General features: G+C 38.8%; 1 protein-coding gene across 1 annotated transcript in view; it reads left to right on the forward strand.

Moving 5' to 3' along the window:
• The first annotated feature begins 2,084 nt into the window (after positions 1 to 2,084).
• Positions 2,085 to 15,670, forward strand: part of LOC116361083 (protein unc-13 homolog C-like) — a 54,525-nt gene continuing 40,939 nt past the window's right edge. Inside the window, exon 1 of the mRNA XM_031815846.1 lies at positions 2,085 to 3,088. The gene's annotated coding sequence lies outside the window, so the exon portion shown is untranslated. The remainder of the gene's footprint in view (positions 3,089 to 15,670) is intronic.

The raw sequence follows: 15,670 nt of genomic DNA on the forward strand, positions 1-15,670 counted from the left end.
GAGAGAGAGAGATATGGGGGTGGATGGAGAGAGAGAGAGAGAGAGATATGGGGGGTGGATGGATAGACAAAGAGAGAGAGATTTTGGGGTGGATAGAGAGAGAAAGAGAGAGAGAGAGATATGGGGGTGGATGGAGAGAGAGAGAGATATGGGGGGGTGGATGGAGAAAGTGAGAGAGAGAGAGATATGGGGGGGGGGTGGATGGAGAGAAAGAGAGAGAGAGATATGGGGGGTGGATGGAGAGAGAGAGAGAGAGAGATATGGGGGGTGGATGGATAGACAAAGAGAGAGAGATTTTTGGGTGGATAGAGAGAGAAAGAGAGAGAGAGAGATATGGGGGTGGATGGAGAGAGAGAGAGATATGGGGGGGTGGATGGAGAAAGTGAGAGAGAGAGAGATATGGGGGGGGTGGATGGAGAGAGAGAGAGAGAGAGAGAGACTGACTGACTGTAGTAATGCTAGTGTTAGTGGGTGTGATTATAGTGATGGTAAGTGGGTGGGGCTGAGGTATTGTGGCTCTCTGTGCAGCCTATGGAGTGTGTCACACCCTTTTATACTGAGCTCTGACTCACAAGGATTTACCAGGGTTGAATCAGAGACGTGCTTCCAAGGCGTTGCCCCTGTGAATACTATAGCAGAGCTAGTCTGATTTTATGTAAACATTTATTACTGAACAGAAATTACATTTGAAAGTAAACCACCATGTGTTTTGCAAATGGTTCGTCACAAATGTCTGTATTTTAAAATCCAATTATATATTAATCTGCCAATGAGTAGAATTTCTAAACTGCATCTCATGATCTTAATCATGTTTAACACATCATAATAATTCATAATTTAATCATTTGCATTTCAAATTAGCGATCATGTATGATGAAATGTTCAGTGAGCGCCATAATTGGATGAGGTGTGCTTGTATGTATGTATGTCTGCTGACTGTGCTGTGTGTGTGTTCTCTGTGTGCTGTGTGTGTGTTCTCTGTGTGCTGTGTGTGTGATCTCTGTGTGCTGTGTGTGCTGTGTGTGTGTGTTCTCTGAGTGCTGTGTGTGTGTTCTCTGAGTGCTGTGTGTGTGTTCTCTGTGTGCTGTGTGTGTGTTCTCTGTGTGCTGTGTGTGTGTTCTCTGTGTGCTGTGTGTGTGTGCTGTGTGTGTGTGTACTCTGTGTGCTGTGTGTGTGTTCTCTGTGTGCTGTGTGTGTGTTCTCTGTGTGCTGTGTGTGTGTGCTGTGTGTGTGTGTACTCTGTGTGCTGTGTGTGTGTTCTCTGTGTGCTGTGTGTGTGTGCTGTGTGTGTGTTCTCTGTGTGCTGTGGGTGTGTTCTCTGTGTGCCGTGTGTGTGTTCTCTGTGTGCTGTGTGTTCTCTGTGTGCTGTGTGTGTGTTCTCTGTGTGCTGTGTGTTCTCTGTGTGCTGTGTGTTCTCTGTGTGCTGTGTGTGTGTGCTGTGTGTGTGTGTTCGCTGTGTGCTGTGTGTGTGTGGGGAGCAGAAAAGAAGAGGGGATGGGAGGAGAAGAGAGGATGGGAGGAGAGGATAGATGGAGAAGATGGGAGGAGAAGATGGGAGGAGAGGAGAGGATATATGGAGAAGATGGGAGGAGAAGATGGGAGGAGAGGATAGATGGAGAAGATGGGAGGAGAGGATATATGGAGAAGATGGGAGGAGAAGATGGGAGGAGAGGAGAGGATAGATGGAGAAGATGGGAGGAGAGGATATATGGAGAAGATGGGAGGAGAGGATATGTGGAGAAGATGGGAGGAGAGGATATGTGGAGAAGATGGGAGGAGAGGATAGATGGAGAAGATGGGAGGAGAGGATAGATGGAGAAGATGGGAGGAGAGGATAGATGGAGAAGATGGGAGGAGAGGATAGATGGAGAAGATGGGAGGAGAGGATATATGGAGAAGATGGGAGGAGAGAATAGATGGAGAAGATGGGAGGAGAGGATATATGGAGAAGACGGGAGGAGAGGATATGTGGAGAAGATGGGAGGAGAGGATATGTGGAGAAGATGGGAGGAGAGGATATATGGAGAAGATGGGAGGAGAGGATATGTGGAGAAGATGGGAGGAGAGGATATGTGGAGAAGATGGGAGGAGAGGATAGATGGAGAAGATGGGAGGAGAGGATAGATGGAGAAGATGGGAGGGGAGGAGAGGATAGATGGAGAAAAGTATTTGCACACACTAGCTATCCAATGATGGTGCTCACTGAAAATGTAATCACACACACACACACACACACACAAACACACACAAAGCCTCTTCCCATCCTCGTTCCCTGCTCACCTCTCTCTCTCTCTCTCTCTCTCTCTCTCTCCTGTCGTCACATGTGAGCCGTGGCTATGAGCTCATTACTGTCAGCCAAGTGCAGTGAGCAGGGAGAGAGACACTGCTGCTCCCTCATCTCCTCTCTGGTCCATCTGAGGGGCTCTAACAGCCCAGCAGGCGATACCAAATCTTGGCAGGAGCCTTACCACCTCCCCCTTTCTGTCTGCTGGATCCCCAGGGCCAGGCACTGCGTGCTTAGGGCGTGTGTGTTTGCACGTGTGTGTGAGAGAGGAGCCAAGTCGGTCACACAGACAGCAGAAAAACAAGCCACGACAGCATCCATCTACCATCTACCACATCAGAACGAGAGGAGAGCGGGAGGAAGGAAGAATAGACTGATTGCTGGTGCTGCAGACGGAGGCATGGAGGAGAGGTGTGTGTCAGCCATGTGTGTGTGGAGCTGAGGCGTCAGTCACGGGTTCTGGCGGACGGACAGTCGGAGGGAAGGAGGACTGGAATGTGGATGTTGCCTGCCTGTCAGAGGGAAACGATGCTGTGAGCTGGGGCTTAGCAGGCAGATCTCTGTGTCTCTGTGTCTCTTTCTCTTCTCCCCGCATACAGAGGAAAGAAACATTAGCTGCTAGCTCCATCTCTCCGCTGCTCTGCTCAGCCGACGCTCTATCTCTCTCTCCCTCTCCTCTCACATCCCTTCATCTCTCTGCTCCAACCACAGTCTCCCTGGAAATGATCTCACACTGGATGTTGCAGTCAGACACTGCTCTACTCGCTGAATAGCATCGACTTGCACTAGGAATTTACTAATCAGGTATTTATGCATTATGTATGTGTTTCTAGTGTGTGTGGGTGTGTGTGTATGTATATATGTGTATACAACGGTATGTATGTGAATGTGCCTGTTTGAATTGAGAGTGTATCCTTCTTGTTGCTTCCTCCCCTCCCCCTCCCTCTCGCGGCTCGCAGGCTCACATTCATGTGGACTTTTATGGTTCTATGATGGAATCATCACCCGGTATTCTAGAATTGTACATATCTGTGGAGGATGCAGTCAGATGGCATGTTGATTTCATCAGGATTCTCAATCTAGTTATTATTTTACACAAATACTGAGGCAAATATCTGCAGATAGCGCACATCTGTTTTTCCCTCTCTCCAGTTTGCAATTTCACACGCTATATTTCAGCATCAATGAGAAGACATGTGAGCTGCTCTTGCTGTGTGTTTCACACTAGGAATATCAGATGAAATATTGTGTGTGTCAGGCTGGGCAAAAAGCACGGAGATGTTCTGATTCATTAAGAAAAATAGGCTGCTGAGAGAGAGAGATGGAGAAGAGAGAGAGAGGGAGAAGAGAGATAGGGAGAAGAGAGAGAGAGAAGAGAGAGGAAGAGAGAGGGAGAAGAGAGCGAGAGGGAGAAGAAAGAGCGAGAGGGAGAAGAAAGAGAGAGAGGGAGAAGAAAGAGCGAGAGGGAGAAGAGAGAGAGAGGGAGAAGAGAGAGAGAGGGAGAAGAGAGAGAGAGAGAGAAGAGAGAGGAAGAGAGAGGGAGAAGAGAGCGAGAGGGAGAAGAAAGAGCGAGAGGGAGAAGAATGAGAGAGAGGGAGAAGAAAGAGAAGGGGGAGAAGAGAGAGAGAGAAGAGAGAGGAAGAGAGAGGGAGAAGAGAGCGAGAGGGAGAAGAAAGAGAGAGAGGGAGAAGAAAGAGCGAGGAGGGAGAAGAAAGAGAGAGGAGAAGAGAGAGAGAGGGAGAAGAGAGAGAAGGGGGAGAAGAGAGAGAGAGAGAAGAGAGAGGAAGAAAGAGGGAGAAGAGAGCGAGAGGGAGAAGAAAGAGAGAGAGGGAGAGAGAGAGAGAGGGAGAAGAGAGAGAGAGAGAGAGAGAGAGAGAGAGAGAGAGAGAGAGAGAGAGAGAGAGGAGAGAGAGAGAGAGAGAGAGAGAGAAGAGAGAGAGAGAGAGAGAGAGAGAGAGAAAAAGAGAAGAAGATAGATGAGAAGAGAGAGGGAGAAGAGAGAGAGAGAAGAGAGAGGAAGAGAGAGGGAGAAGAGAGCGAGAAGGGAGAAGAAAGAGCGAGAGTGGAGAAGAGAGAGAGAGAGGGGGAGAAGAGAGAGAGAGCGAGAGAGGAGGGGAGAAGAGAGAGCTGGGGACGGCTGGTGGGTTGAGCGTTATGGCAACGTTTTGGTTGGATATCTCAACGTGGTTTGGTTATGTGAACGTTACACTCAGTGCATTCTGTCTCGAGGTAATCCAGTGTAATCTAGGTTAGCAGCTGGTAGATAGTACAGCATATAAATGTAATTACTAGAGACAGTATAGACTACACTGTCAGAGACAGTATATAGGTTAGATTACTAGAGAAAATGTATAGGTTATATTAGTAGATGTAGTATATAGGTTATATTACTATAGACATTATATAGGCTAGATTACTGGAGATAGTTTATAGGTTAGATTAGTAGAGATGATATATAGATTAGATTACCACAGCAGTATATAGGTTAGATTACTACAGACAGTATACAGGTTCGATTAGTAGAGACAGTATATAAATTAGATTTGTAGAGACAGTATACAAGTTAGGTTACTACAGACAGCATACAGGTTCGATTAGTAGAGACTGTATATCAATTGGATTAGTAGACAGTATACAGGTTAGATTGTTAGAGACAGTATACAGGTTAGATTACTACAGACAGTATATAGGTTAGATTACTACAGACAGTATATAGGTTAGATTAGTAGTGACAGTATATAGGTTAGATTAGTAGAGACAGTATAGAGGTCAAATTAGTATAGACAGTATATAGGTTAAACTTGTAGAGACAGTATATACAGTGGGGCAAAAATGTATTTAGTCAGCCACCAATTGTGCAAGTTCTCCCACTTAAAAAGATGAGAGAGACCTGTAATTTTCATCATGGGTACACTTCAACTATGACAGACAAAATGAGAAAACAAAGGAGGATTTTGTAGGATTTTTAATTAATTAATTTGCAAATTATGGTGGACAATAAGTATTTGGTCAATAACAAACGTTTATCTCAATACTTTGTTATATACCCTTTGTTGGCAATGACAGAGGTCAAACCTCTTCACAAGGTTTTCACACACTGTTGCTGGTATTTTGGCCCATTCCTCCATGCAGATCTCCTCTAGAGCAGTGATGTTTTGGGGCTGTTGCTGGGCAACATGAACGTTCAACTCCCTCCAAAGATTTTCTATAGGGTTGAGATCTGGAGACTGGCTAGGCCACTTCAGGACCTTGAAATGCTTTTTACGAAGCCACTCCTTCATTGCCCGGGCAGTGTGTTTGGGATCATTGTCATGCTGAAAGACCCAGCCACGTTTCATCTTCAATGCCCTTGCTGATGGAAGGAGGTTTTCACTCAAAATCTCACGATACATGGCCCCATTCATTCTTTCCTTTACACGGATCAGTCGTCCTGGTCCCTTTGCAGAAAAACAGCCCCAAAGCATCATGTTTCCACCCCCATGCTTCACAGTAGGTATGGTGTTCTTTGGATGCAACTCAGCATTCTTTATCCTCCAAACACAACGAGTTGAGTTTTTATAAAAAAGTTATATTTTGGTTTCATCTGACCATATGACATTCTCCCAGTCTTTTACTGGATCATCCAAATGCTCTCTAGCAAACTTCAGACGGGCCTGGACATGTACTGGCTTAAGCAGGGGGACACGTCTGGCACTGCAGGATTTGAGTCCCTGGCGGCGTAGTGTGTTACTGATGGTAGGCTTTGTTACTTTGGTCCCAGCTCTCTGCAGGTCATTCACTATGTCCCCCCCCGTGTGGTTCTGGGATTTTTTGCTCTCCGTTCTTGTGATCATTTTGACCCCATGGGGTGAGATCTTGCGTGGAGCCCCAGATCGAAGGAGATTATCAGTGGTCTTGTATGTCTTCCATTTCCTAATAATTGCTCCCACAGTTGATTTCTTCAAACCAAGCTGCTTACCTATTGCAGATTCAGTCTTCCCAGCCTGGTGCAGGTCTACAATTTTGTTTCTGGTGTCCTTTGACAGCTCTTTGGTCTTGGCCATAGTGGAGTTTGGAGTGTGACTGTTTGAGGTTGTGGACAGGTGTCTTTTATACTGATAACAAGTTCAAACAGGTGCCATTAATACAGGTAACTAGTGGAGGACAGAGGAGCCTCTTAAAGAAGAAGTTACAGGTCTGTGAGAGCCAGAAATCTTGCTTGTTTGTAGGTGACCAAATACTTATTTTCCACCATAATTTGCAAATAAATTCATTAAAAATCCTACAATGTGATTTTCTGGATTTTTTTCTCTCATTTTGTCTGTCATAGTTGACATGTACCTATGATGAAAATTACAGGCCTCTCTCATCTTTTTAAGTGGGAGAACTTGCACAATTGGTGGCTGACTAAATCATTTTTGGCCCACTGTAGGTTAAATTAGGAGAGACAGTATATAGGTTAAATTAGTAGAGACAGTATGTAGGTTAAATTAGGAGAGACAGTATATAGGTTAAATTAGTAGAGACAGTATATAGGTTAAACTAGTAGAGACAGTATATAGTTTAGATTTATGCAATGAGGCCTGAGGGGATGTGTTATACAGTATGGCCAATATACCACAGCTAAGGGCTGTTGTTTCGTACGACGCAACGTGGAGTGCCTGGATACAACCCTTAGCCGTGGTATATTGGCCATACAGTATATCACAAACCCCTGAGGAGCATTATTGCTATTATAAACTGGTTACAAACATGTCTTCTACCGCTGCTGTGTCTTCTACCGTACTTCCCATTCTCTTTGCTGATGATACCAATTAGATTTTATCACACAAAAATGTTGATTCACTAATTAATGAAACCAACTCAGGCATGGACACATTTTCTGAATGGTACCGGATAAACAAAAAATAAATCCAACTTTATTGTATTCACTAGTAAGAATAAGAAATATTGTAAAATAAATTGCCAGAATCTTAATTGTTGGGAATGAAATGGAAAGTCACATCCACTAGATTCCTCTGAGTTCTAATTGATGAAAGTTATCCTGGAAAGATCATATTCAACTTGTCTGCAGCAAAGTGATGAAATCTGTTGGTATCATCAGAAAGATTAGTGGTCAGGCTTGCTTCTTAACTCTATACTATAGCTTTATTTACTCATATCTCATTTACTGTAATACTGGGCCAGTACATATGCCGCCTACCTACACAAAGGACTCATCATACACAAGACATAAACTAGCAACCTCCTCTAATTACCTGGAACCATCTGCACCTTTGTTTAAGAAACTCAATATCTTGTCTATTTACAACATTAATGTACGCCAATTATGCACTTTCATCTACAAGTACTTCCCAGACAGTTTAACTAAACCCTTCAATGGATTCTTCCAGGTTCATTCTGAAATCCATCTATATAATACAAGACACTGTGATAACCTTCACCCTACCCACTGCCACATGTCGTGGAAGATTCAGAATTTGTTGGTAACATTTGTAAGATGTTTAATATTCATCAAATGTGTGTTGAGAAGTTACTTCTCATCAGAATGGTATTTTTGTGTAATTCTGTGGTGAGGTTGCAGTTATCTGTTCTATGTCAAAACTAAGTTGCATGGCCGCTGAGAGAGGGGAGAGGTCAAAGTGTCATCATGTGTAAACATATCTTTTACCTTTTTCCCAGTGCAGAAAGGAGGGTGGCAGTATCTGGAATCATTCTATGCTCCCTCTAATGTTGTTTCTATCTTAACCTATAGCCTCATTCTCCTCTCCGTGAGTTTGTCCAGGAGGTTGTATTTTGAGTTGGTTGTATCTAAATGACAATTTGATATATGCCTGTTGATATGGAGGATTTGGTTTATGGTTCTGGGGTTTGGGAAAGGAGACAAAGCTGAACGATGAATTATGTCTATGCTGTCTGACTATGTGTGTTCTTTGCTATTAAAGGAACTCAGCTGCAATGTGTGGGGGGCTCTCAGAGAAGTTCAGGGGGAGACACTGAATTTATCTGAGAGTCACAGGATTGTGATAGAGCTCATATAATTAAAGATGGACTTTGATAACTAACTCTGACGTGTGTGTGTGGTTTGCTCCCATGATTAGGTAAATAGAGGACATTTCCACGACACATCACCTCACATAGTCAATTCTCTATCAGATACAGAGGTACCACACTCTGGAATTCTCACATTGCCAAAACATCATCATCCCTCGATAACTCCAAGCGAAGACTGGAGGTCAGCCTGATGAACCAAACTTACTCCGTAATCTCCTCAAAAAAAGCCTAACTCTCACACACTCAAGTGCACACACACATTTAAACAAAACATTTGGGGGGTATTTTTTTCGTCTTTACAGATCAATTAATTTATAACATTTTAATTAGTATGTTTGTTATCTGTTTTATCAAACCTTTTTATGTTGGTACTTATGTGTTGTATAATATTATTTTGGTACTTATGTGTTGTATATATTATTTTGGTACTTATGTGTTGTATATATATTTTGGTACTTATGTGTGTATATATTTGGTACTTATGTGTTGTATATATTATTTTGGTACTTATGTGTTGTATATATTATGTTGGTACCTTATGTGTTTGTATATATTATGTTGGTACTTATGTGTTGTATATATTATGTTGGTACTTATGTGTTGTATATATTATGTTGGTACTTATGTGTTGTATATCTTATGTTGGTACTTATGTGTTGTATATATATTTTGGTACTTATGTGTTGTATATATATATGTTGGTACTTATGTGTTGTATATATTATGTTGGTACTTATGTGTTGTATATATTATTTGGTAACTTATGGTGTTGTATCTATTAGTGGTACTTAATTTTGGTACTATGTGTTGTATATATTAGGTTGGTACTAGGTGTTATATATTATGTTGGTTACTTATGTGTTGTATATATAATGTTTGGTAATTATGTGTGTGTATATATTATGGTTGTACTTATGTGTTGTATATATTATTGTGGTACTTTATGTGTTGTATATATTATTTTGGTACTTATGTGTTGTATATATTATTTTGGTACTTATGTGTTGTATATATTATGTTTGGTACTTTATGTGTTGTAATCAGTATTATATGTGGTAATTATGTGTGTATATATTATGTTGGTACTTATGTGTTGTATTATATGTATGGACTTGGTTTACTATATGTGTTGGTATATATTAATGGATTGGTACTATGTGTTGTATATATTATGTTGGTACTATATTGTGTTGTATATTATTATAGTTGGTACTTATGTGTTTGTATATATTATTTTGGTACTATGTGTTGTATATATTATGTTGCGTACTTATGTGTTGTATATATTATTTTGGTACTTATGTGTTGTATATATTATTTTGGTACTTATGTGTTGTATATATTATGTTGGTACTTATGTGTTGTATATATTATGTTGGTACTTATGTGTGTGTATATATTATGTTTGGTACTTATGTTTTAATAATTATGTTGGTACTTATGTGTTGTATATATTATTTGGTACTTATGTGTTGTATATATTATGTTGGTACTTATGTGTTGTATATATTATGTTGGTACTTATGTGTTGTATATATATGTTGGTACTTATGTGTTGTATATATTATGTTGGTACTTATGTGTTGTATATATTATTTTGGTACTTATGTGTTGTATATATTATTTTGGTACTTATGTGTTGTATATATTATGTTGGTACTTATGTGTTGTATATATTATGTTGGTACTTATGTGTTGTATATATTATGTTGGTACTTATGTGTTGTATATATTATGTTGGTACTTATGTGTTGTATATATTATGTTGGTACTTATGTGTTGTATATATTATGTTGGTACTTATGTGTTGTATATATTATGTTGGTACTTATGTGTTGTTATATTATTTGGTACTTATGTGTTGTATATATTATTTTGGTACTTATGTGTTGTATATATTATGTTGGTACTTATGTGTTGTATATATTATTTTGGTACTTATGTGTTGTATATTTTATTTTGGTACTTATGTGTTGTATATATTATGTTGGTACTTATGTGTTGTATATATTATGTTGGTACTTATGTGTTGTATATATTATTTTGGTACTTATGTGTTGTATATATTATTTTGGTACTTATGTGTTGTATATATTATGTTGGTACTTATGTGTTGTATATATTATTTTTGTACTTATGTGTTGTATATATTATTTTGGTACTTATGTGTTGTATATATTATGTTGGTACTTATGTGTTGTATATATTATGTTGGTACTTATGTGTTGTATATATTATTTTGTAGTGTATCCTTATGGGTATTATGTGTTGTATATATTATTTTGGTACTTATGTGTTTGTAATTATATATTATTTTGTTGATATACTTCTTTGGTATTGTTGTATATATTATGTTGGTCCTTATGTGTTGTATATATTATTTTGGTACTTATGTGTATGTATATATATTTTGGTACTTATGTGTTGTATAGCTTCTGTTGGTACTTATGTGTTGTATATATTATGTTGGACTACTATGTGTTGTATCTAATTTATTTGATACTAGTGTTGTATATATTTATGTCTGACGGTACTTATGTGTTCGTATATATTCTGTTTGGTACTTATTGTGTTGTATATATTATTTTGGTACTTATGTGTTGGTAATATTATTGTTAGGTACTTCTGTGTATGTATATATTACTTTTTGGTACTTATGTGTTGTATATATTATTTTGGTACTTATGTGTTGTATATATTATTTTGGGACTTATGTGTTGTATATATTATGTTGGTTACTTATGTGTTGTATATATTATTTTGATACTTATGTGTTGTATATATTATGTTGGTACTTATGTGTTGTATATATTATGTTGGTACTTATGTGTTGTATATATTATTTTGGTACTTATGTGTTGTATATATTATGTTGGTACTTATGTGTTGTATATATTATGTTGGTACTTATGTGTTGTATATATTATTTTGGTACTTATGTGTTGTATATATTATGTTGGTACTTATGTGTTGTATATATTATGTTGGTACTTATGTGTTGTATATATTATTTTGGTACTTATGTGTTGTATATATTATGTTGGTACTTATGTGTTGTATATATTATGTTGGTACTTATGTGTTGTATATATTATGTTGGTACTTATGTGTTGTATATATTATGTTGGTACTTATGTGTTGTATATATTATGTTGGTACTTATGTGTTGTATATATTATTTTGATACTTATGTGTTGTATATATTATGTTGGTACTTATGTGTTGTATATATTATGTTGGTACTTATTGGTTGTATATATTATTTTGATACTTATGTGTTGTATATATTATGTTGGTACTTATGTGTTGTATATATTTGGTACTATGTGTTTATTTGTGGTACTTATGTGTTGTATATATTATGTTGTACTTATGTGTGTATATATTATGTTGGTACTTATGTGTTGTGTATATTATGTTGGTACTTATGTGTTGTATATATTATGTTGGTACTTATGTGTTGTATATATTATGTTGTACTTATGTGTTTGTATATATTATGTTGGTACTTATGTGTTGTATATATTATTTTGGTACTTATGTGTTGTATATATTATTTGGTACTTATGTGTGTATATATTATGTTGGTACTTATGTGTTGTATATATTATTTTGGTAACTTATGTGTTGTATATATTATGTTGGTACTTATGTGTTGTATATATTATGTTGGTACTTATGTGTTGTATATATTATGTTGGTACTTATGTGTTGTATATATTATTTTGGTACTTATGTGTTGTATATATTATGTTGGTACTTATGTGTTGTATATATTATTTTGGTACTTATGTGTTGTATATATTATGTTGGTACTTATGTGTTGTATATATTATGTTGGTACTTATGTGTTGTATATATTATGTTGGTACTTATGTGTTGTATATTATGTTGGTACTTATGTGTTGTATATATTATTTTGGTACTTATGTGTTGTATATATTATTTTGATACTTATGTGTTGTATATATTATTTTGGTACTTATGTGTTGTATATATTATGTTGGTACTTATGTGTTGTATATATTATGTTGGTACTTATGTGTTGTATATATTATGTTGGTACTTATGTGTTGTATATATTATGTTGGTACTTATGTGTTGTATATATTATTTTGGTACTTATGTGTTGTATATATTATTTTGGTACTTATGTGTTGTATATATTATTTTGGTACTTATGTGTTGTATATATTATTTGGTACTTATGTGTTGTATATATTATTTTGGTACTTATGTGTTGTATATATTATTTTGGTACCTATGTGTTGTATATATTATTTTGGTACTTATGTGTTGTATAGTGTTTGTTGGGATGTGGTTTTCATAAAAATGCTTTCATTAAAAAAACACTGTTTCCAACCACACTTTAAAAAAAAAAATCTGTATATATTTATTTATTTTAATATTTATTTAACTAGGCAAGTCAGTTAAGAACAAATTCTTATTTTCAATGACGGCCTAGGAACAGTGGGTTAACTGCCTGTTCAGGGGCAGAACGGCAGATTTGTTCCTTGTCAGCTCAGGGATTTGAACTTGCAACCTTCCGGTTACTAGTCCAACGCAATGCCTTGTCATATATGGTCTGATAAACCACGGCTGTCAGCCATTCAGCATTCAGGGCTCGAACCACCCAGTTTGTAATAATAGATATTCGACACCAGATATATAGTCTGTAGATGAGGTGATCTCCCGTTTACTATTGAAAGCGTATAAAAACTCTCTCTCACACACACACACACACACACACACACACACACACACACACACACACACACACACACACACGCAGACAATCCCGCTGACATTATCCCCCCCACACTCACACATTTATACACTTGACGCCAGACGTCAAGGGGCATGTTATTACACTGATCATCATGTTCCTCCATCAATAGAATTCATGTGGTGACGGTGAGAGAGCAGTCGGGCTGTGACTCAGGTGTGTGAAAGAGAGGGAGAGCGAAAGGGAGAGGGGGAGATAGAGAGTGGGAGTGGGAGAAAGAGAGATAGAGAAAGAGGGGGGTAGAGAGAGCGAGAGAGGGAGGGAGAGGGAGAAGAGAGAAAGAGAGCGAGGGGGATAGAGGGGGAGAGAGAGAGAGAGAGAGAGAGAGAGAGAGAGAGAGGGGAGAGAGAGAGAGAGAGGGGGAGAGAGAGAGAGAGGGGGTGGAAGAAAGCTAAATAGGCAGAGAGAGAGGGTGGGAGAGGAAGAAAGAAAGAGAGGGGAGAGAAAGAGAGAGGGGGAGAGAGAGAGAGAGAGAGAGAGAGAGAGAGAGAGAGAGAGAGAGAGAGAGAAAGGGAAAGGAGACAACTAGTCAGTTGCACAACTGAATGCATTCAACCAAAATAAGTCTTCTCTGAATCAGAGAGGTGCGGCACTTTAACCTCATAGTCATTGTATAATTTGAAATCCAAAGTGTACAGAGCCAAAACAACAAAATGTGTCACTTTCCCAATAATTGGAGGGCACTGTAGTTCTCTGGGGCAGGGATGGACTGGAACTAGAAAACAGCCTGGACATTTTTAACACATTTATTGCCTCAAAGCACCCATTGTTGGCCAAACAATGATAGTTCTGTGCAAAGCCCCCAATTTAGACAGGCCCACCGGACTAAAGATGGACCAGCCCATCTGACATTTGCCTATACTGCCCTATGGCCAGTCCGTTTCTGCTCTGGGAGTTCCAGCTAGCTAGCGAAAGAGCACTGTTGTTTCAGTGTGTACAGCTAGGGACCAGAGTACTCCCTGATCACATGACCTGACCAGGACCCTGGTTAGAAGCTAGTTTTTCACATTGTGAAGAAAACCCCATAGCTTGATATGACAGGTATAAGTTGAGTTGGGTGTGATATAATGTACTGTATTAGGTCATTCTTGACAGTGAGGGAAGCAAAAGTAATTCCGCTACCCAAGAATAGTAAAGACCTTCTTACTGGCTTAAATAGCCAACCAATCAGCCTGTTACCAAAAAATGGTGTTTGATCAGATACAATACTATTTAACTGTAAACAAATTGACAACAGACTTTCAGCACGCGTAGAGGGAAGGACATTCAACAAGCAGCGCACTTACACAAATAACTGATGATTGGCTGAGAGAAATTGCTGAACAAAAAAAATGGGAGCTGGTTTGTTAGACTTCAGTGCAGCTTGAGACATTCTCGATCATAGTCTGCTCAAATCACATTTTATTGGTCACATACACATGGCTAGCAGGTGTTATTGCGAGTGTAGCGACATGCTTGTGGAAAAATGTATGTGTTATGGATTTACATACCCTGCTATATTGTGGATAAAGAGTTACCTGTCTAACAGAACACAGAGGGTGTTCTTTATTGGAAGCCTCTCCAACATAATCCAGGAATTCTCCAGGGCAGCTGTCTAGGCCCTTTACTTTTTTCAATCTTTATTAATGACATGCTACTGGCCTTGAGTAAAGCCATTGTGTCTATGTATGCGAATGACTCAACACTATACACGCCAGCTACTACCGCAAGTGAAATCACTGCAACACTTCACAAAGAGTTGTAGTTAGTTTCAGAATGGGTGGCGAGGAATCAGTTATAATAAAGATTTCAAAAACGGAAAGCATTGTACTTGGGACAAATCCTTCACTAAACCCTAAACCTCAACTGAGTCTTGTAATAAATGATGTGGAAATTGAGCAAGTTGAGATGACAACTGCTTTGAGTAACCCTGGATTGTAAACAGTTATGGTCAAAACATGTTGATACAACAGTAGCTAAGACGGGGAGCAGTCTGTCCATAATAAAGTGTTGCTATGCCTTTTTAACAACACTATCAACAAGGCAGGTCCTACAGGGTCTAGTTCTGGACAACTGTTCAGTCGTGTGTGGTCAGGTGCCACAAAGAGGGACCTCGTAAAAATACAATTGGCTCATAATAGGGCAGCACGGCTGGCCCTTAAATGTACACGGAGAGCTAACATGAATAATATGCATGTACATCTCTCATGGCTCAAAGTGGAGAAGCAATTGACTTCATCATTACTTATTTTTGTAAGAAGTGTTGACATGCTGCATGAACAGAGGTGTCTGTTTAAACTACTAGCACACAGCTTGGACACCCATACATACCCCACAAGACATACCACCAAAGGTCTCTTCACAATCCCCAAGTCAAGAACAGACTATGGGAGGTGCACACAGTACTACATAGAGCCATGGCTACATGGATCTTTATTCCACATCAGGTAACACCTTAAAAATACACCTTATGGAACAGTGAGGACTGTGAAGAGACACACAGGCACAGACACACATACACATGATAAGACATGCACTCTACACAAACGTACACATGGATGTTGTATTGTAAATTGTATATAACTGTC

The sequence above is a fragment of the Oncorhynchus kisutch genome, linkage group LG3, assembly GCF_002021735.2.
Source record: "Oncorhynchus kisutch isolate 150728-3 linkage group LG3, Okis_V2, whole genome shotgun sequence".
Taxonomy (NCBI): Eukaryota; Metazoa; Chordata; class Actinopteri; order Salmoniformes; family Salmonidae; genus Oncorhynchus; species Oncorhynchus kisutch.